At 41.0% G+C, this 21,195-nt stretch overlaps 1 pseudogene; it reads right to left on the bottom strand.

Annotated features, from left to right (window-relative positions):
• Nucleotides 1-19,169: 19,169 nt before the first annotated feature.
• Nucleotides 19,170-19,287, bottom strand: LOC126177635 (5S ribosomal RNA; annotated as a pseudogene).
• Nucleotides 19,288-21,195: the final 1,908 nt, after the last annotated feature.

Genomic DNA, 21,195 nt, shown 5'->3' with positions numbered 1-21,195 from the left:
GCTATGCCCTTTACCACTGTTGAGTCAGATCGGCTCATTTCGTATTCTTTCGCATAGTAACTTTGCGTTGAAAAAAAAAAATCGGATGGAATCTAATTATGTACACAACTAACGGGTTAAAACGTATTATGTTCAGGGCAAGTTTCCCCTGTCTGCGATATTAGCTCGATCATTTGCTTGCTGTTTCCACTGTTTCCATCTTACAGCTCACAGTGATTAAATGACTGTGTACTTTTGATCGCCGTGGAGGGCTATTTACCCGTGGGAGAACGATCGAAAGGAAGTAGAATGAGAATTAGAGCTGCGAAAACTAAAAGATAGCGTGAATAGAAAGCTTAGTAAGTAATAACAAATGGTTCTGAGCACTATGGGACTCAACTTCTGAGGTCATCAGTCCCCTAGAACTTAGAACTACTTAAACCTAACTAACCTGAGGACTTCACACACATCCATGCCCGAGGCAGGATTCGAACCTGCTACCGCAACAGTCCCGCGCTTCCAGACTGCAGCGCCTAGAACCGCTAGGCCACAAGTGATAACACCTTACGTATATTACGAACGATAATATTCAGAGAAATTTGTGACGTCGGTGCACGGATACGTTACTCGCGTGGGAAAAATTGCATAAATGCGTATTTTTATATTATGATTGAGCTTTACTATCTGTACCTATGACGTGACGAGACATATTTCGTTTTAGATACTTCAACAGAGATCAACATTTAAGTAATTTTGAGCTGCCTTTTATCCACAAAAAAGGCATATTCAAATGTGGAAGCACTCAGTATTCTACCTGGCGAAAGCAAAAACATAAAGTTTACAGCATACCGAACAAAGTGGATCATGATTTCCAAAACCACGAAGACCTGGAAAACAGTATTACAGGAAAGGGAAGTCGAAATTCCATTGAAAAACCTGGAGAATTACCTGACGCTAAGAAAGTGCATGTGATAAACCATTGAAACCAAGATTTAGAGACAACTTTCAAGAGATTGATGGTTTGCAGTTTTATGTTGTCTGCTCCCGGTAGCTGAGTGGTCAGCGCGACGGACTGTCAATCCTAAAGACTCGGGTTCGATTCCCGGCTGGGCCGGAGATTTTCTCCGCTCAGGGACTGGGTGTTGTGTTGTCCTAACCATCATCATTTCATCCCCATCAGCGCGCCAAGTCGCCGAAGTGGCACCAAATCGAAAGACTTGCACCAGGCGAGCGGTCTATCCGACGGGAGGCCATCGTCACAAGACATTATTATAGTTTTATGTTTCGGCACTAAACATCAATGCGACGTCGACTGAAACTACTACGTCGACTCATAACTCTGACTATTTGCACAAGGAAAAAGGTCTAATTACAAGTCGGTAACACATCAATCTACCGTCAACAACATGTTAATAAGAAACTTCCTGGCAGATTGAAACTTTGAACCGTACCGCGTCTCGAACTCGGGACCTTTGCCTTTCGCGGGCAAGTGCTCTACCATCTGAGCTACCCATGCATGAGTCAGGACCCGTCCTCACAGTTTTACTTCCACCAGTACCTGTACGTGTGAGCCGGCCGAAGTGGCCGTGCGGTTAAAGGCGCTGCAGTCTGGAACCGCAAGACCGCTACGGTCGCAGGTTCGAATCCTGCCTCGGGCATGGATGTTTGTGATGTCCTTAGGTTAGTTAGGTTTAACTAGTTCTAAGTTCTAGGGGACTAATTACCTCAGCAGTTGAGTCCCATAGTGCTCAGAGCCACTTGCATTTTTTTTGTACGTGTGAGGACAGGTCATGGGTCGTGCTGGGGTATCTCTGATGGTAGAGCACTCTCCCGCAAAAGGCAAAGGTCTCGAGTTCGAGTCTCGGTCCCGCACACACTTTTAATTAGCCAGGAAGTCTCATATCAGCACACACTCCGCTGCAGAGTGAAAATTTCATTCTGTTAACATGTTAATAACATTATTTTTTTTACTTTATAGGCTGCATTCAACAACAGAATCAAGAAAAAATTGAAATGAACGTTTCAAATCATATTATGTGAAATCATGATTAAATCAAAACGTGTTTTGTTAAGTGAATTGGTTTACTATGTATTAAGTGCAATTTAAAAATTAAAATGGCCCCTTCACGCAGTGGGAAACGATTTCAGTCACGACTAATTCTGGAACATAATATAAATATCTAGGTATTGCCGTGGAGAATTTTGACATATTATATTTCGTCGGGAAGAAAACATTTCCTTCGCTTCCTGTAAAATTATGATCTCTGCACTTAACACTACTTGAACCGATGCTCGTCAAATACAGGCTGATATACAAGTAATTAAAAATTTGTGTAGGTAACTAGCTACAGCTCTGAGCCAACACAGAAATTAGTGTTTGTAGATAACGTCCTCTCTGACTTCACCGACAACTAGTGTCCTCTTTGACTTCACCAACGATTGTATGACAGGTCCTCTCACGTGTTTTACTCTGGGATATTACACTCATTGGTCATCTGATGTTACACAGGCCTGAGATGGCAATTCCCTGTTCACTATCAAGAGTGTATGTGCAACTAACCTACGTTTCCATGATATTATCGTAAACTGATTAAGTAGCGTTTCACGTTTTTTCATTGTCCCATGTTGTTGTTGTTGTTGTTGTTGTGGTCCTCAGTCTGAAGACTGGTTTGATGCAGCTTTCCATGCTTCTCTACCCTGTGCAAGCCTCTTCATCTCCGAATAACTGCTGCAACTTATATTCCTCTCAATCTGCTTCCTTTTCTCATCTCTTGGTATCCCGCTACAATTTTTACCTTCACATTTCCTTCCAATACTACATTGGTCACCCCTTGATGTCTCAGAATATGTCTTATCAACTGATCCCTTCTTCTAATCAGTTTGTATCACAAATTTCTTTTCTTCCCACTCCTGTTCAGTACCTCCTCATTAGTTATGTTCTCTACCCATCTAATCTTCAGCATTCTTCTGCAGCACCACATTTCAGAATCTTCTATTCTCTTTTTGTCTAAACTGTTTATCGTCCATATTTCACTTAAATACGTAGATACACTCCAGACAAGAACTTTAAGAAAAGACATCCTAACACTTAAGTCTATATTCGATGTTGACAAATTTCTTTTCTGCAGTAATTCTTTTCTCTTCATTACCAGTCTGCATTTTATATCCACTTTACTTCGGCGACAATAAGTTATTTTACCGCCAAAATAGCAAAACTCATCTACTACTTTAAGTGTCTAGTTTCCTAATCTAATTCCCTAGGTATCACCTGATTCTATTATCCTTGTTTTGCTTTTTTAATGTTCTTCTTTTACCCACTTTTCAAGACACTGTCCATTTCATTCAAGTGCTTTTCCAAGTTCTTTACCGTCCTTGTGAGGATTACAATGTCATTTGCAAACCTCAAATCTTTTATTTCTTCTCCTCACACTTTAATTCCTTCTCCAAATTTTTCTTTGGTTTCCTTTACTGCTTGCTCAATGTACATATTGAACAATATCGGGGATAGGCTACAACCCTCTGTTCCTTCTTAACCACGGCTTCGCTTACATGCCCCTCGACTCTTATAACCGCCATCTGGTTTCTGTACCACTTTTAAACAGCCTTTCGCTCCCTGTATTTTTACCCCTCCTATCTACAAAATTTCAAAGAGAGTATTCCAGCCAACAGTGTCACGTATGGTATTTGAAAGTGTCTTCTATAAGAAATATGCATTTTTAAAGAACAGATTGTAAGTAGTGTATATGATGTTTATGTTCAGAGGTACAACTCTCATATTTTGATTTTTTTGGTCTGTGTGTATTACATGTGTTTTTTTTCGTTTCTTCAGTCTTTCAGTTCATAATGGTTAAATTAACCAAAAGTGCTCAGAATAAATATTATATATACAGCTTATGGCAAATAAAAATGCATTTCTACATATACAGGGCGCTTGTAAAGTCAGTATCTATTTTTAAAAATGAATGTTTAAAAAAGTATAAATTATCGTAGTTTTATTTCCATTGAATACATTATTAGGGTGTACCATTTGGTTATTAAGTTACATTTCATCGTAGGCTCCGACAATTTCCGCACAAATCTTGAATCTTTTAAGTATAAAATCTACTGCTTTTCTTAGCATCTCAACTGGGACATTTGCAAACACTTCACGGGTACGTTGTTCAAAACTATTAATATCCTTTGATTTTAACTTATACACTTATTCCTTAGCCTGATCTCAAAGGAAGACGTCGCAAGGAGTTACACCAGGGCTGCATGAAGGCCATTCTGTCGGTCCCTAGTGATCATTGTATGATTATATGATAGCGGAACAAACACTGGTAGCAGTTACTTCTGTAAAATATCTGGGAGTATGCGTGCGGAACGATTTGAAGTGGAATGATCATATAAAATTAATTGTTGGTAAGGCGGGTACCAGGTTGAGATTCATTGGGAGAGTCCTTAGAAAATGTAGTCCATCAACAAAGGAGGTGGCTTACAAAACACTCGTTCGACCTATACTTGAGTATTGCTCATCAGTGTGGGATCCGTACCAGATCGGGTTGACGGAGGAGATAGAGAAGATCCAAAGAAGAGCGGCGCGTTTCGTCACAGGGTTGTTTGGCAACCGTGATAGCGTTACGGAGATGTTTAACAAACTCAAGTGGCAGACTCTGCAAGAGAGGCGCTCTGCATCGCGGTGTAGCTTGCTCGCCAGGTTTCGAGAGGGTGCGTTTCTGGATGAGGTATCGAATATATTGCTTCCCCCTACTTATACCTCCCGAGGAGATCACGAATGTAAAATTAGAGAGATTAGAGCGCGCACAGAGGCTTTCAGACAGTCGTTCTTCCCGCGAACCATACGCGACTGGAACAGGAAAGGGAGATAATGACAGTGGCACGTGAAGTGCCCTCCGCCACACACCGTTGGGTGGCTTGCGGAGTATAAATGTAGATGTAGATGTAGATCATTCCATGTGCCAGGGAAACTGTCATCAAGCCATTCTCTCAATGGAATTGTGTAGCGGGGCGGAGCTCCATATTGTATTAACAGCAATTCTCTTCTAATTTTCCATTCTTGAATCACAGGCCTTACGTACGTTCGAAGCATCTCCAAGCATCTTGCACCATTCACTGGGTCACCTAGCACGTATGGGCCAATGAATCTTCTTGACGTCATCTCACACTAAACGGTTATCTTTGATCTAGATTGTAGTTTTTTCAGCTATTATATTTCGATTCAAATTTGATTTACAGGGTGGTCCATTGATAGTGACCGGGCCAAATATCTCACGAAATAAGCATCAAACGAAAAAACTACAAAGAACGAAACTCGTCTAGCTTGAAGGGGGAAACCAGGTGGCGCTATGGTTGGCCCGCTAGATGGCGCTGCCATAGGTCAAACGGATGTCGCGTTTTTTAAAACAGGAACCCCCATTTGTATTACATATTCGTGTAGAATGTAAAGAAATATGAATGTTTTAGTTGGACCACTTTTTTCGCTTTGTGATAAACCACTCCGTCTACAGGTCGCAAGTGGTCCATCGGGACCATCCGACCGCCCTGTCATCCTCCGGGGAGGATGCGGATAGGAGGGGCATGGGGTCAGCACACTGCTCTCCCGGTCGTTATGATGGTATTCGTGACCGAAGCCGCTACTATTCGGTCAAGTAGCTCCTCAATTGGCATCACGAGGCTGAGTGCACCCCGAAAAATGGCAACAGCGCATGGTGGCCTGGATGGTCACCCATCCAAGTGCCGACCACCCCAGACAGCGCTTAACTTCGGTGATCTCACGGGAACCGGTGTATCCAGTGCAGCAAGGCCGTTGCCCCCGCATTGTGATAGATGGCGCTATAATAGTCACAAACGTATAAGTACGTGGTATCACGTAACATTCCTCCAGTGCGGACGGTATTTGCTTCATGATACAGGGTGTTTCAAAAATGACCGGTGTATTTGAAACGGCAATAAAAACTAAACGAGCAGCGATAGAAATACACCGTTTGTTGCAATATGCTTGGGACAACAGTACATTTTCAGGCGGACAAACTTTCGAAATTACAGTAGTTACAATTTTCAACAACAGATGGCGCTGCAAGTGATGTGAAAGATATAGAAGACAACGCAGTCTGTGGGTGCGCCATTCTGTACATCGTCTTTCTGCTGTAAGCGTGTGCTGTTCACAACGTGCAAGTGTGCTGTAGACAACATGGTTTATTCCTTAGAACAAAGGATTTTTCTGGTGTTGGAATTCCACCGCCTAGAACGCAGTGTTGTTGCAACAAGACGAAGTTTTCAACGGAGGTTTAATGTAACCAAAGGACCGAAAAGCGATACAATAAAGGATCTGTTTGAAAACTTTCAACGGACTGGGAACGTGATGGATGAACGTGCTGGAAAGGTAGGGCGACCGCATATGGCAACTACAGAGGGCAACGCGCAGCTAGTGCAGCAGGTGATCCAACAGCGGCCTCGGGTTTCCGTTCGCCGAGTTGCAGCTGCGGTCCAAATTACGCCAACGTCCACGTATCGTCTCATGTGCCAGAGTTTACACCTCTATCCATACAAAATTCAAACGCGGCAACCCCTCAGCGCCGCTACCATTGCCGCACGAGAGACATTCGCTAACGATATAGTACACAGGATTGATGACGGCGATATGCATGTGGGCAGCATTTGGTTTACTGACGAAGCTTATTTTTACCTGGACGGCTTCGTCAATAAACAGAACTGGCGCATATGGGGAACCGAAAAGCCCCATGTTGCAGTCCCATCGTCCCTGCATCCTCAAAAAGTACTGGTCTGGGCCGCCATTTTTTCCAAAGGAATCATTGGCCCATTTTTCAGATCCGAAACGATTACTGCATCACGCTATCTGGACATTCTTCGTGAATTTGTGGCGGTACAAACTGCCTTAGACGACACTGCGAACACCTCGTGGTTTATGCAAGATGGTGCCCGGCCACATCGCACGGCCGACGTCTTTAATTTCCTGAATGAATATTTCGATTATCGTGTTATTGCTTTGGGCTATCCGAAACATACAGGAGGCGGCGTGTATTGGCCTCCCTATTCGCCAGTCATGAACCCCTGTGACTTCTTTCTGTGGGGACACGTGAAAGACCAGATGTACCGCCAGAATCCAGAAACAATTGAACAGCTGAAGCAGTACATCTCATCTGCATGTGAAGCCATTCCGCCAGACACGTTGTCAAAGGTTTCGGGTAATTTCATTCAGAGACTACGCCATATTATAGCTACGCATGGTGGATATGTGGAAAATATCGTACTATAGAGTTTCCCAGACCGCAGCGCCATCTGTTGTTGACAATTGTAACTACTGTAATTTCGAAAGTTTGTCTGCCTAAAAATGTACTGGTGTCCCAAGCATATTGCAACAAACGATGTATTTCTATCGCTGCTCGTTTAGTTTGTATTGCCGTTTCAAATATACCGGTCATTTTTGAAACACCCTGTACATTACCCGTGTTAAAATGGACCGTTTACCAATTGCGGAGAAGGTCGATATCGTGTTGATGTATGGCTATTGTGATCAGAATTCCCAACGGGAGTGTTCTATGTATGCTCCTCGGTATCCTGGACGACATCATCCAAGTGTCCGGACCGTTCGCCGGATAGTTACGTTATTTAAGGAAACAGGAAGTGTTCAGGCACATGTGAAACGTCAACCACGGCCTGCTACAAATGATGATGCCCAAGTAGGTGTTTTAGCTGCTATCGAGTCTAATCCGCACACCAGTAGCAGACAAGTTGCGCGAGAATGGGGAATCTCAAAAATGTCGGTGTTGAGAATGCTACAACATTGATTGCACCCGTACCATATTTCTGAGCACCAGGAATTGCATGGCGACGAATTTGAACGTCGTGTGCGGTTCTGCCACTGGGTTCAAGAGAAATTACGGGACGATGACAGATTTTTTGCACGCGTTCTATTTAGCGACGAAGCCTCATTCACCAACAGCGGTAACGTAAACCGGCATAATGCGCACTATTGGGCAACGGAAAATCCACGATGGCTGCGACAAGTGGAATATCAGCGACCTTGGCGGGTTAATGTATGGTACAGCATCATGGGAGGAAGGATAATTGGCCCCCCATTTTATCGATTCCAATCTAAGTGGTGCAATGTATGCTGATTTCCTACGTAATGTTCTACCGATGTTACTACAAGATGTTTCACTGAATGACAGAATGGCAATGTACTTCCAACATTATGGATGTCCGGCACATACTTCGCGCGCGGTTGAAGCGGTATTGAATAGCATATTTCATGACAGGTGGATTGGTCGTCGAAGCACCATACCATGGCCCGCACGTTCACCGGATCTGACGTCCCCGGATTTCTTTCTGTGGGGAAAGTTGAAGGATATTTGCTATCGTGATCCACCGACAACGCCTGACAACATGCGTCAGCACATTTTCAGTGCATGTGCGAACATTACGGAAGGCGAACTACTCGCTGTTGAGAGGAATGTCGTTACACGGAATGGCAAATGCATTGAGGTTGACGGACATCATTTTGAGCATTTATTGCATTAATGTGGTATTTAAAGGTAATCACGCTGTAACAGCATGCGTTCTCAGAAATGATACGTTCACAAAGGTACATATATCACATTGGAACAACCGAAATAAAATCTCCAAACGTACCTACGTTCTGTATTTTCATTTAAAAAACCTACCTGTTACCAACTGTTCGTCTAAAATTGTGAGCCATATGTTTGTGACTATTACAGTGGCATCTATCACAAAACGAAAAAAGTGGTCCAACTAAAACATTCATATTTCTTTACGTTTTGCATGAGTATGTAATAAAAAATGGGGGCTCCTTTTTAAAAAAGCGCAGCTAATATCCGTTTGACCTATGGCAGCGCCATCTAGCGGGCCAACCATAGCGCCATCTGGTTTCCCCCTTCAAGATAGACAAGTTTCGTTCTTTGTAGGTTTTTTCGTTTGACACTTATTTCGTGAGATATTTGGCCCGGTCACGATCAATGGACCACCCTGTATAATTACAACTGTGACGGTTTGTAACGCTACTGCCCGCTCGGGCGTACATTAGCTCTTTAAAGCCTGTACTGTAATAAGTTCACGGGCTTCACCTTATAAACAAGGATTTTAGTACATAAGTTGACCGCGTGTACCTAATTGGAAGCAATTCGGACTTATATCCAGTCAGTAACTACAGTGATGCGTCAAGCAAATGTAAAGTATAATTACTCGTTCGCATGGACAAGAAGTACACACAGTAGATACTACCAATGATTAATAATTCGGTCGCCAGCCTAATTAGGCATTGAGTGAGTTTTTCCTTGTACAAGTGGGTGCATGTACAAGCATAATAACACGTAGTAATGTTACGTTTTATGGCAAAATTTGGAACCAGAAAGAATCTACTGAACTAAGGTTTTCTTCTTTTGTACTAATTTGGACGAGCTAAAATTACACAACACCACACAGCAATGATTACTACTAACTGCATTTTGTATATTGATCAGACTGAAATCGGGCATAGATTACCCTAGAATTAGCAATCTTGAAAGTACACATACAATGTCATTATTAAAATTGGAAAAACACTAATACACTTAGGTTTAATATAGAACTTAACTTTGCTGTTCAAATCTGACCAGTACCCTTCAAGATTTGAAAGAACAGACCAGAAAAAAGGGGGGGGGCCTGAAACTGTTATGGTCGTTATACTGAAACTATTAAGTACTGAAGGTAAATTAACACTCAAAATTATCAATCTATGGATAACTACTCTTTTGTCTCACTTCTGGATTATTTAACTATCATTCTTTCTGTCTCAAATTAATTAAGTGTCATTGCTAGCTCAATTAAAAAAATTATCTTCCAATTTAATCAAACTGTTGTTCTTTACTAACATTTGCATTAACACACAGAACTTTAAACTTCTTTATAGCATAGATTTGTCTGCTGATAATTCTCATTAACACTAACTTCAAACTTTCAGTTCGGGATACTCGGGTTGCACAATATGTGGTAAGGACCCTGTCTAGGTCAGTGATAAGGATGATTAATTGTTAGGGCAATTCTGGTAAAAGTCACATTATTATTGAACAGTTAGAAACATTTTCGACACTGGTCCACACAGATACAATTCTAAAGATGAATTAAATGTTTGACCTGTGCAAGTCGGTGCGGCGGATGGCGGGCAGCGAGATAGCGAGAAGCACAGCACACATGCAAGCACGGCTAAGGCTCTCACTGCATCGGCACTTTCCTTCTTCTTAGCGTCGTAATCTTTCCAATTTTGTGCCTAAGAATATAGCCATGCCATGTAGTCGTCGGAATCGGCACATCCGAGGCTCAATGGAATCCACTTTTCCCGGATAGCCTCCTCGATACGGTACGTGTTCCTCTGACCGATGCCCAACTCCGACTGTAGTACTGAGCCCGTTGTGCCGAACCGCGCCAGTGTGCGTTTTCCCGCATTCGCCTGCCTCCACCTTTTCCCGCTCCCCTACAGGTAGGGTATTCACCACAGGTTTTCTACTCAACATATATTAATACCTTTCCTACGTATGGACCAAGCGTATAAATACAATTTTCACATCTTACATTAGTTTTAACATTAAGTAAACTTCCCTTTGATTACCACATTACTTGAAATCTAACATAAATAATAATATTCATTTCAAAAGTTGCTTATAGTTTCTTTAACATAACGATACGAAAAGAAAAAGAAATTCAAAACATTGCTTACATTAATCTCTCGAAATTCAGAAAGAAAATTTTATAATATGTACAGTTGTTGTTGTTACACATGCCCCTGTTTCCAGAAATTTTTCTTAAGTCCAAATGTTATGGGAACACTAAATTTTACAATTTATACAGTGGTTTTAAATCTTTATGTAAATGTCCAAAAAGATTTACACTACATATTTCCTTTTACTTTTTTACTGAGAACAATTATTTGTCATTTACTCAAATGTCTTTTGCACAGTCCAACTTCCCATCATAACATTATTAAAATAGCAATTTAATCATTTTTACTAACTTACCCAAGAAATAATTTCAGATTATGGAATACAAACATTTAACTACAAAAAACAAATGCATATTTCGTATACACTATAAGATAATTTGTCGCTGCTTGCTTTGAATAGCAGTCCATTTCCTTACTTACTAAACAAAACACACACACAAAATATTCAGAAAATTAACTACACATATTTGCTGCCTATTATGCGGATTTGGGCAGTCCTTTTCACTTCATATTGTCACATCCCCTGGATTACATTTACAATTTTCCATCGACTATTTATCTGCCCTCATTGGTATTTGGCAGTCCTTCATATTATGGTTCATACACTGCCCATTTTCATTTTTGACAGTCCCATCTTTTATCTGGCTGATAGCATTTATCCTTTCTTTTCAGTCCTTTTCTCCATACATTTTTACAGTTACAGTACAATTGGTAATCTGAAACTCACATAACTACATTAGCACACTTTCAAGGGTATACAGACATTTACAAAGATTAGTTACATTTGAAATAACTTGGGTTCAGCATAAGATACAGCACAATTACTCGTTCCTAGGAACATACAGTTTCAGGTCCACAATATTTCTTACACCTAAAGGTCTTTTGGATTTTGGGTAGATCAGGTAGTAAGCATTATCGTGTGGAATATTCTGTATTATATCTGGTCCATTATAAATATATTTAAATTTTGAAATTTCATGGTTTAGTTCACTAGATTTTTCGTGGGTTTTTTAAAAGAACATAATCTCCAATTTTAAATTTTGAAACTTTTAGATTTTTATTGTGTCTTTTAGATCTAGATTCAGCTTTTTGCTTTGCCCTTTTTATCACCAATTCTTTCTTTTGATTCAATCCCAAACTTGTACAAGGTGGAAACTCTAGTTTTTCTTCAATTAAACTTTTACTACTTCTGCCTAACAAAATTTCTTCCAGTGGAAATCCTGTAGTTTCATGATGTAATGTGTTCATGACATTCTCAAAATCCGATATGTATCTGCCCCAGGCTCTAATTCAACAAAACAATAATTCACTTTCAGATAACACTGAGTTACAGTAACAATAAAGTCATGCATAATATTAATAATATATACAAATACAGCATCCTGCCCCCTAGTCTCTTTATTAACAAGGCAGTCTTTTATGGTTCATAAAACAGTCACATAAGTCTGGTGGCTTTTTAGGCCTCTGGAGTTCAAAGTCTTTGCTTACTTGAACTCTTCGCAAAATAAACACTGATTCATCAGGTGGTTCTTTCTTTCTTTGTTCGGTCTCAATGTCTGGATTTTGTTTTGAAACTTCTTCATCATTAGGTACAATATCGTAATTAACTGCATCCCCTTTATTTTCACTGATTTTCTCATACCCTCTTTCAGTAAAAGTATATTCACTTTCTTTTACACCTGAAAATTCATCTACACTAGAGTCATCACTACTCTCTTCCTCACCATCAGATTCACTTAAGTACGCTACTTTTGCACAATAGGTAAAGTTAGACTATTCAGTTTTGTTTGTATTTGTGTACCTTTCATCATCTGAACTATCGTCGGAATCCGACCATTCCGGATCGCTTTCAGGTTCTAACTTAAAAGCTTTTCTGAGACAGGCACTAAGTTCTTCCTCAGTATTGTCGTCAGGCTTGGATTTTAATTCAGTCTCCTCTTTTGGCAAAATGGCCTCATCATCAGTTTTATTTACATCTACTGTGACTTCATATTCAGTGTAATCCTCGTGGACTTTAATTACTTTCAGGTAATCATCTGCCCCTTCTCCACGGTGCCTCTTGGTAGCAGCTTGTACTATTGGCGGATTGTTAGCAGAAGTTATTTCTTCGTCAATGCTGAGGATTTCATCCTCCAACTCCTTCCTATCATTAATCTGCGTCCTATTGGCGGCACGCGTACTTTGCGCGGCGCTATTTGTTCTCTCCTCTTCCAATTCGGGCCACATCACCTTATTGACGTCCCTATCATTTCCTTTTCTATTAACTAATTTATTCGCCTCATACTCCTTCTTAAAATCCTCCCACTCACCTTGCTTTAGGCCCTTGTACAGATCATCGGTCTGCACACGCCAATCAGTTACTTCTGCTAATTCATTATCGCCTTTTACCTCATTGCAAACACTGCTAACCGCACCTTTCTGTGTACTCACAGTCTCATTTATTGTTTCCTTTGCCACGGAATTATCACTCATAAAATTTTCATTAGCTCTGACGGCTATGTTCGTACCTACTGCTGCCGTATTGCTAGCGGCTTCTTTCCGAACAGATGTTCTGCTAGGCTGGGTCGTTGCCCTCTGATGCTCCACTCGCCTGTTAACATGTAGCGCTCTGTGCGGCAGAGATGACTCATTCTGGCTCGCACCTGACGCTTGTTTCGCCACAACACGTTGCGTCGTTTCACGCCTGTCTCTAACCTGTCTCATTATATTACTGTCGGTCCGGTATCTTTTCTTAAATCGGGGCCTGTATGTATTGTCCGCTTCTGTTTGGCCTGCAACGTTCGTGGAAATTAGTTTCCTGCATCGTTATTATTTTGCACGGTATACCCTCTACCGCGACCTGGATAATTTCCTCTGCATCTTCCTCTGCCTCTTCCTCTCTGTATTACATTGACGCGAAATCCATCGCCGTCATTTCTTTCGTCGTTGTTTCGGTTACTACGGTTACCAAAATTTTGATAATTGGCACGACTTTCGCGCCAATGATCTTCGTCTTTGACTCTTTCAAGAAATGCTTGGAAGCTGCGATGATTGCTTCCTACATACCTCTTTGAATCTTCTGGAAGCTTTTTATATAGCCCCCAGATAATTTCTGAATCTGATCTTCGGCCTCTTAAATGCGTCAATTTCCGGTACCAATACTCACAGAAATCTTTCAAAGAATTCCTGCCCCTGTTATCATGCTGTTTGGCCATGATGAACTCGCGCAATAAATGGTCCTGCTTTTGTTCAGACCAATATTCTTCTGTAAATCATTGCCTAAATTCTTCGAACGTCATTCGTTCGGTATTTAAATTTATCCCCCAGCGCTTAGCGTCACCTGCTAAGGCGCTAATTACTACATTTATCTTTTCCTGATCAGACAAGTGCTGAGGAAATACTCACTCGCAATTTTTGATAAAATCTAACGGATGCCACCCATTATGTTTCTTGGCTGGATCGAAGCGTTCCTCACCTTCTAATAGCTTCGTAATTGGTGTGCCATTACAGACAACACCAGGCCTATCTTTAATTTTGCTCTCCAGATCGAAAATTGTGCCTTGAATTTTCGTAGTATTTTGTTCACAATTTTGAACACATCCGGTTACTTTTTTACCTAAATCCCTTTCAGTGTCCAAAACTACCTTTTTCAACTGAGATATCCCGTGTTGACATTCGTTTACGATCTCAGTTTTAAAACCGAAAACTTTTCCGTCTACCTTAGTTTCAACCAAAGGTTCTACTTTCTCTTGGATGTTGAGAATTTCAACATCGAATCTACTATTAATGTTTCCAATTTCCTCCTGCATAGTATCCATATTTTTGTTAATTGTATCAATTTCAAATTTCATATTGTTTACCACAGCACTTAAATTACCCATTTTTTGTTCTACCTGTTCTATTTGTTTACTAATTTTAATATCCTGTCCTTCAACCTGTGCTTTAATCTGATCACTTTGAGTTTTGAGCTGCTGATTAACGTGTGTTTTAAGCTGCTCGTTCTGTGTTTTGAGTTGCTCTGCAACGTGTGTTTTGACCTGATGGCTCTGTGTTTTAAGTTGCTCAGTCTGTCCTGCAATTTGTTTGGTTAATTGTTCAAATAAGTTGTTCATGCTTAAAATTTTTAGACTGTTTTGTTCTACGGAATCCGTGTGTTCCGGTCCTACTTCATAAGTTTCTTTCGGTTCTTTCTTTATCTGTGGTGAATCAAATATGTCAGTGGATTCGTTCACGTACCCACTATCATCTACAAAGTCACCCTCTACTTCCTGTTTTGTCCCTTGCTGTGTTCGAGACGATCTCGACATTTCAATCTGTTCGTTGACGTGTTCATGGTATTGTATGTACGCCAATTGTCTTCCGCTAACGCCATCTGTTATCTGGCCGCGTAAACTCCGGCTACTGCCAGCCGCATTCTCCATTTTGCTTGGCGCATCTACCCCGTCTACGTTTCTGTCCATACTAAATGCCAATTGTACCACACTACTATACTTGACGCACACTGCAATTTACTTTGCTAAATATTATTGCTTTTCGAGTCCTGTCACCGGGAAGCCACTTGTAACGCTACTGCCCGCTCGGGCGTACGTTAGCTCTTTAAAGAATGTACTGTAATAAGTTCACGGGCTTCACCTTATAAACAAGGATTTTAGTACATAAGTTGACCGCGTGTACCTAATTGGAAGCAATTCGGACTTATATCCAGTCAGTAACTACAGTGATGCGTCAAGCAAATGTAAAGTATAATTACTCGTTCGCATGGACAAGAAGTACACACAGTAGATACTACCAATGATTAATAATTCGGTTGCCAGCCTAATTAGGCATTGAGTGAGTTTTTCCTTGTACAAGTGGGTGCATGTACAAGCATAATAACACGTAGTAATGTTGCGTTTTATGGCAAAATTTGGAACCAGAAAGAATCTACTGAACTAAGGTTTTCTTCTTTTGTACTAATTTGGACGAGCTAAAATTACACAACACCACACAGCAATGATTACTACTAACTGCATTTTGTATATTGATCAGACTGAAATCGGGCATAGATTACCCTAGAATTAGCAATCTTGAAAGTACACATACAATGTCATTATTAAAATTGGAAAAACACTAATACACTTAGGTTTAATATAGAACTTAACTTTGCTGTTCAAATCTGACCAGTACCCTTCAAGATTTGAAAGAACAGACAGAAAAAAGGGGGGGGGGCGGAAACTGTTATGGTCGTTATACTGAAACTATTAAGTACTGAAGGTAAATTAACACTCAAAATTATCAATCTATGGATAACTACTCTTTTGTCTCACTTCTGGATTATTTAACTATCATTCTTTCTGTCTCAAATTAATTAAGTGTCATTGCTAGCTCAATTAAAAAAATTATCTTCCAATTTAATCAAACTGTTGTTCTTTACTAACATTTGCATTAACACACAGATCTTTAAACTTCTTTATAGCATAGATTTGTCTGCTGATAATTCTCATTAACATTAACTTTAAACTTTCAGTTCGGGATACTCGGGTTGCACAATATGTGGTAAGGACCCTGTCTAGGTCAGTGATAAGGATGATTAATTGTTAGGGCAATTCTGGTAAAAGTCACATTATTATTGAACAGTTAGAAACATTTTCGACACTGGTCCACACAGATACAATTCTAAAGATGAATTAAATGTTTGACCTGTGCAAGTCGGTGCGGCGGATGGCGGGCAGCGAGATAGCGAGAAGCACAGCACACATGCAAGCACGGCTAAGGCTCTCACTGCATCGGCACTTTCCTTCTTCTTAGCGTCGTAATCTTTCCAATTTTGTGCCTAAGAATATAGCCATGCCATGTAGTCGTCGGAATCGGCACATCCGAGGCTCAATGGAATCCACTTTTCCCGGATAGCCTCCTCGATACGGTACGTGTTCCTCTGACCGATGCCCAACTCCGACTGTAGTACTGAGGCCGTTGTGCTGAACTGCGCCAGTGTGCGTTTTCCGGCACTCGCCTGCCTCCACCTTTTCCCGCTCCCCTACAGGTAGGCTATTCACCACAGGTTTTCTACTCAACATATATTAATACCTTTCCTACATATGGACCAAGCGTATAAATACAATTTTCACATCTTACATTAGTTTTAACATTAAGTAAACTTCCCTTTGATTACCACATTACTTGAAATCTAACATAAATAATAATATTCATTTCAAAAGTTGCTTATAGTTTCTTTAACATAACGATACGAAAAGAAAAAGAAATTCAAAACATTGCTTACATTAATCTCTCGAAATTCAGAAAGAAAAAAATTTATAGTATGTACAGTTGTTGTTGTTACAGGTTCACAAAATCTCAAACACGAAATACCGCTTCATCAGACCACAGAATATTGTCGTACAGAACGGAATAATCATCTGCCCATCCAGATATAATCTTGCAAAATTTCATTCTCAATTTTATTCTCCTGTCGCAGTCTTCATCGGACAGTTGTTACACGTAATGTGGCTTCCAAGCTCGAAAAAATAGCTCACTTTTTAAAATTCCCATGAACGTGTGACGTGATGATCCCATTTTAACAGCCTGTCTTGTTGACATTGAAGGGCTATGTTCAAAGATGTGCTGAACAACTTTCAGTTATCTTCCGTTTTGGATGTTGAGGGTCTTCTATATCGACTTGTATCTTTCACACCACCAATTGTCATTAATTTCTTATGACAGTTTTTTATTGTCTTAGGGTCAAGCGTTGCATTGCTTTCCCGTTGTTGCCTCTACCAGTTCTGAACTTGCACCACCGGCAGCCAAACCTCATACCTGACTACAATCTTAGTTCTGACTTCTACTGCGAGTACATCAGCTATTCGATTAACCTCTGACATCATAAATGATAAACGTTATAATAGTCAGTGTTGTTACACACCAGCAACAGCCGATACTACTTTCTAGGAGAATCAAAATTAACAATAGGTACCACCCTGTAGACGCTTACGTATGGAAATCAACATTTCGATCAGCTGATTGGTCGCGGCACACATTTGCAAGCGAATGTCTGACTATTGTTCAATTTCTTTTGCCTTAATTGTACTGTTGTCAGTAAATCTTTTCTCATAGCAATGGAGAAATTTTGTGCTGTAGTTCGTTGCACCGAAACATATGTGACGAGAAGTAATACTCTGCGTGACAAAAAAGGTGTAGCGCCCCGAAGACGTGATCCGCAGTCAATGTAATTTCGGACACGTACATCCCATCGGTGGCTATGTAAATGATTAATGTTGCAGTTCTTTGTGACATTGGGGACGACCACCAGAGCGCATTAGTGTCGTTCGTGTTTCGTGTTGTTACGACGCCTGGTAGAGTGCAGGGTGAGTGTAATTAAACTTTCGATACTTGAGAGGACCCTCATGAAAAACGAGTGATCGACGGACAATGAAACTTTGTGAGAACATTTGTAAGGAGTCGCTGAAGAGAAGTAACGAATAAACCATTGAAAGGAGCGTATTCTAATTTCCACATGAGACGGTAACATTTGCTATCTGCGTACCACGTTTACGTACCAGATTACAGACGTTGCTCAACTTGCGGGTGAAGTTTTTTTTGGAGACCATTTCACAACTGATCGCTGATAGTAGCACTTTTCGGACGATGGACCTTGGAATGTTCATCTGTCGTGTCATATCTCGTGCAGTGCTTGAAGGTCGCATATTGCGTCCAACTTTCTCAGCCATGGCAACATTAACTTCTTGAACCTTTCGTGGCGCAATTGGCCGTTCGGCCTCTCCCAGGAGCAATTCACAAATCGTCAGTTAATTCGAACTTCAGAATCCTGTACTGCAACTCCGGTGTGGAAAGAGGACATCACCTAATTCCTCTAATGCTTCGATACTCGCAGCACTATTTCTTTTATTTTGATAAAACAGCTTTACGAGTAAAGCCTTACTCACCTTGTCCACGCCCATATTGACTGTCAGCAACTGTAACGCACAGTGATGCTTGTGTGTTGCCGCTCCAGTACCGGTGCCTAACGGCCAGTCATGACACTAACACCACTAACAACGCAAATCCTGTAGCGCACAGTCTGAACATAATTTCCATAAAGTCGTGTTTTTATTGCGGTTACCTGATATGAGCAATGGTGCAGGAGGCGATCTATAAATTTGTACCTTGTGTTCTTGCAAAAACGTGCTTATTTACTGAGATCACTATGTTAACACGTTACTGGATTACTCGTTTCGGCAATGGAAATTTCCATCTTCAGGTATGTAGCCTAACAGAAAATAAGCCGAGGTTGTAGGCTTAGCACTCCGTCTTCAGGCCAGAAGTGGCCAATCGGGACCATCCGACCGCCGTGTCATCCTCAGATGAGATGCGGATAGGAGGGGCGTGTGGTCAGCACACCGCTTTCCCGGTCGTTATGATGGTTTTCTTTGACCGGAACCGCCACTATTCGGTCGAGTAGCTCGTCAGTTGGCATCACGAGGCTGAGTGCACCCCGAAAAAATGGCAACAGCGCATGGCGACCCGGATGGTCACCCATCCAAATACCGGCCACGCCCTACAGCGCTTAACTTCAGTGATCTGACGGGAACTGGTGTATCCACTGCGGCAAGTCCGTTGCTTTACAGGCTTAGAATAATATATAAATATAGTGAGGCATACACAAAAACTCCATAAAACCGAGCAGTGGTAGTTCCGTCAACCAACGGTTTAAGCCCCTCTGTCACAAGAAGAACACACAATTCTCTTCATCGTGACGGATTTTATTCACAGTGAAAATACAATAATGAATAAATCTAATAAGTAAAATTAAATAGAAACATGTCGAAAGAAAGTCGAGGCATTACAATATCATGCCAGATGTCAGCCGTAATGCATGTACAATCAGAATTTTTGTGGCATGAACAAAACAGATACATGCTCCATATTGTCGTTTCGCGTGGTATAATGCCATGTTGTCTGCGACAGAGTAACTGACAACTACACCTGAAATACAATGGAATGCTAGTGCTGTGAGGTACACCAGATGGCGGTCAGGAATACATGATGCCAATTAGAATTAAAGCGAGGCCCCCAAGAAAGACAGGCCGCGGCGCATACGTCACAGCACGTGACACTGCCGTCACCGCCGGAGAGCGAGTAACTATTCCAGACGAGTTTAATAATTCTTAACTGGGTGTTTAAATACATGCAAGCTCTCTATAGCACACGAAAAAATTAAACCTTTAGCGGGTGCCTTTTCATTAATGTATTGATAAGCCATGGACTCTTTTCGGAGCCGGGCGTTTACGAAGTATGGCGGACAAGGCGACTATTGTGACGTCACAGGATCGTTGCGGGGTCCATAGTTCTCGTGAGCCCTGGAACTAAAGTAACAGAGTCCCAAGTTTGTGTAACAGTGGAATTAAAAGACATAATCTAACATTAAAGTGGTATGCACCAAGTGTGCTAATCATAACGGCAAAATTTACATAAATTGTATATAAAAAGAAACAGCGTGCTGTAAAGTGTCATGGATTGCGGTCCACAACATCGAGACAACTCATTAGAAACATTTTTTGACGTATGTTTTTATTTAATTTTACTTATTAGAGGTATTCATTATTGTATGGGACCGATGACCTCACTGTTTGGTCCCCTCCCCCAACTCAACCAACCAATCTTTGTCGTATTTTGACTTTGGATTATAACCATCCCAATGAACAGAATTTTATGAGAATTATCGTAGCTCGTTGTGTGTTCTTGTTGTTACAGAGCGGGTTAAAGCACTGTATGATGTAACTACCAATTCCCGGTTTTATGGATACGTAAGTTTTTTCATTGAGTTTTTGTGTGTAAATCACTATATTTTATATTACTCTAAGCATGCAACCTCGGCTTATTTTCTGTTATTGATCAGAAGCTAACAATTTATATTGCCAAAATCAGTAATCCATTAATATGTTAACATAAAAATTTTGGCAAATAAATAGGTTTTCACAAGTAGTTTTCCGTCTACTCTGGCTCAATTAGTGAAAATATAATTATGACAACACTGTACATACAGCGCATGGTCAACATGGACATGCTGCTTACTCGTGTGAGATAGTGTTGTCAGCATCTAACAGACTTTGAAAGAGGCCTCTTTATGCGATTCCATTTGGCCGGTCGGTCGAATCCTGTGATATCCAGATATGCGGCACACTTGGCTTCGACAGTGGCCTGACTGCAGGCATACTCTCCGCCTAGGTTCCGATCGACCACATCTGACCACCAAAAGTGAGGATCGAAGTACAGTGCCCCAAGCACATCTTAAAAGCACTTTCCTTCTGCGTCTACAATCAGAGAATAAGTAATAGAGACCCTGAAACATTCTACGTCATCCTGCATTATTGGTCGGAAACTAGCAGCGACGAGACTCCGGAATTACAATCCCGTAGTTAGGTTGTTGTTAATTTCACGAAACAAACGCCAGCTTTTGCAGTGATACCATAATAATAATAATGTCGTGTGACTAGGGCCTACCGTCGGGTAGACCGTGAGCGGGAAAC

The sequence above is a fragment of the Schistocerca cancellata genome, chromosome 3, assembly GCF_023864275.1.
Source record: "Schistocerca cancellata isolate TAMUIC-IGC-003103 chromosome 3, iqSchCanc2.1, whole genome shotgun sequence".
Taxonomy (NCBI): Eukaryota; Metazoa; Arthropoda; class Insecta; order Orthoptera; family Acrididae; genus Schistocerca; species Schistocerca cancellata.
The sequence above is the reverse complement of the archived record's forward strand: the minus strand, read 5'-3'. Positions and strand labels throughout refer to the sequence as shown.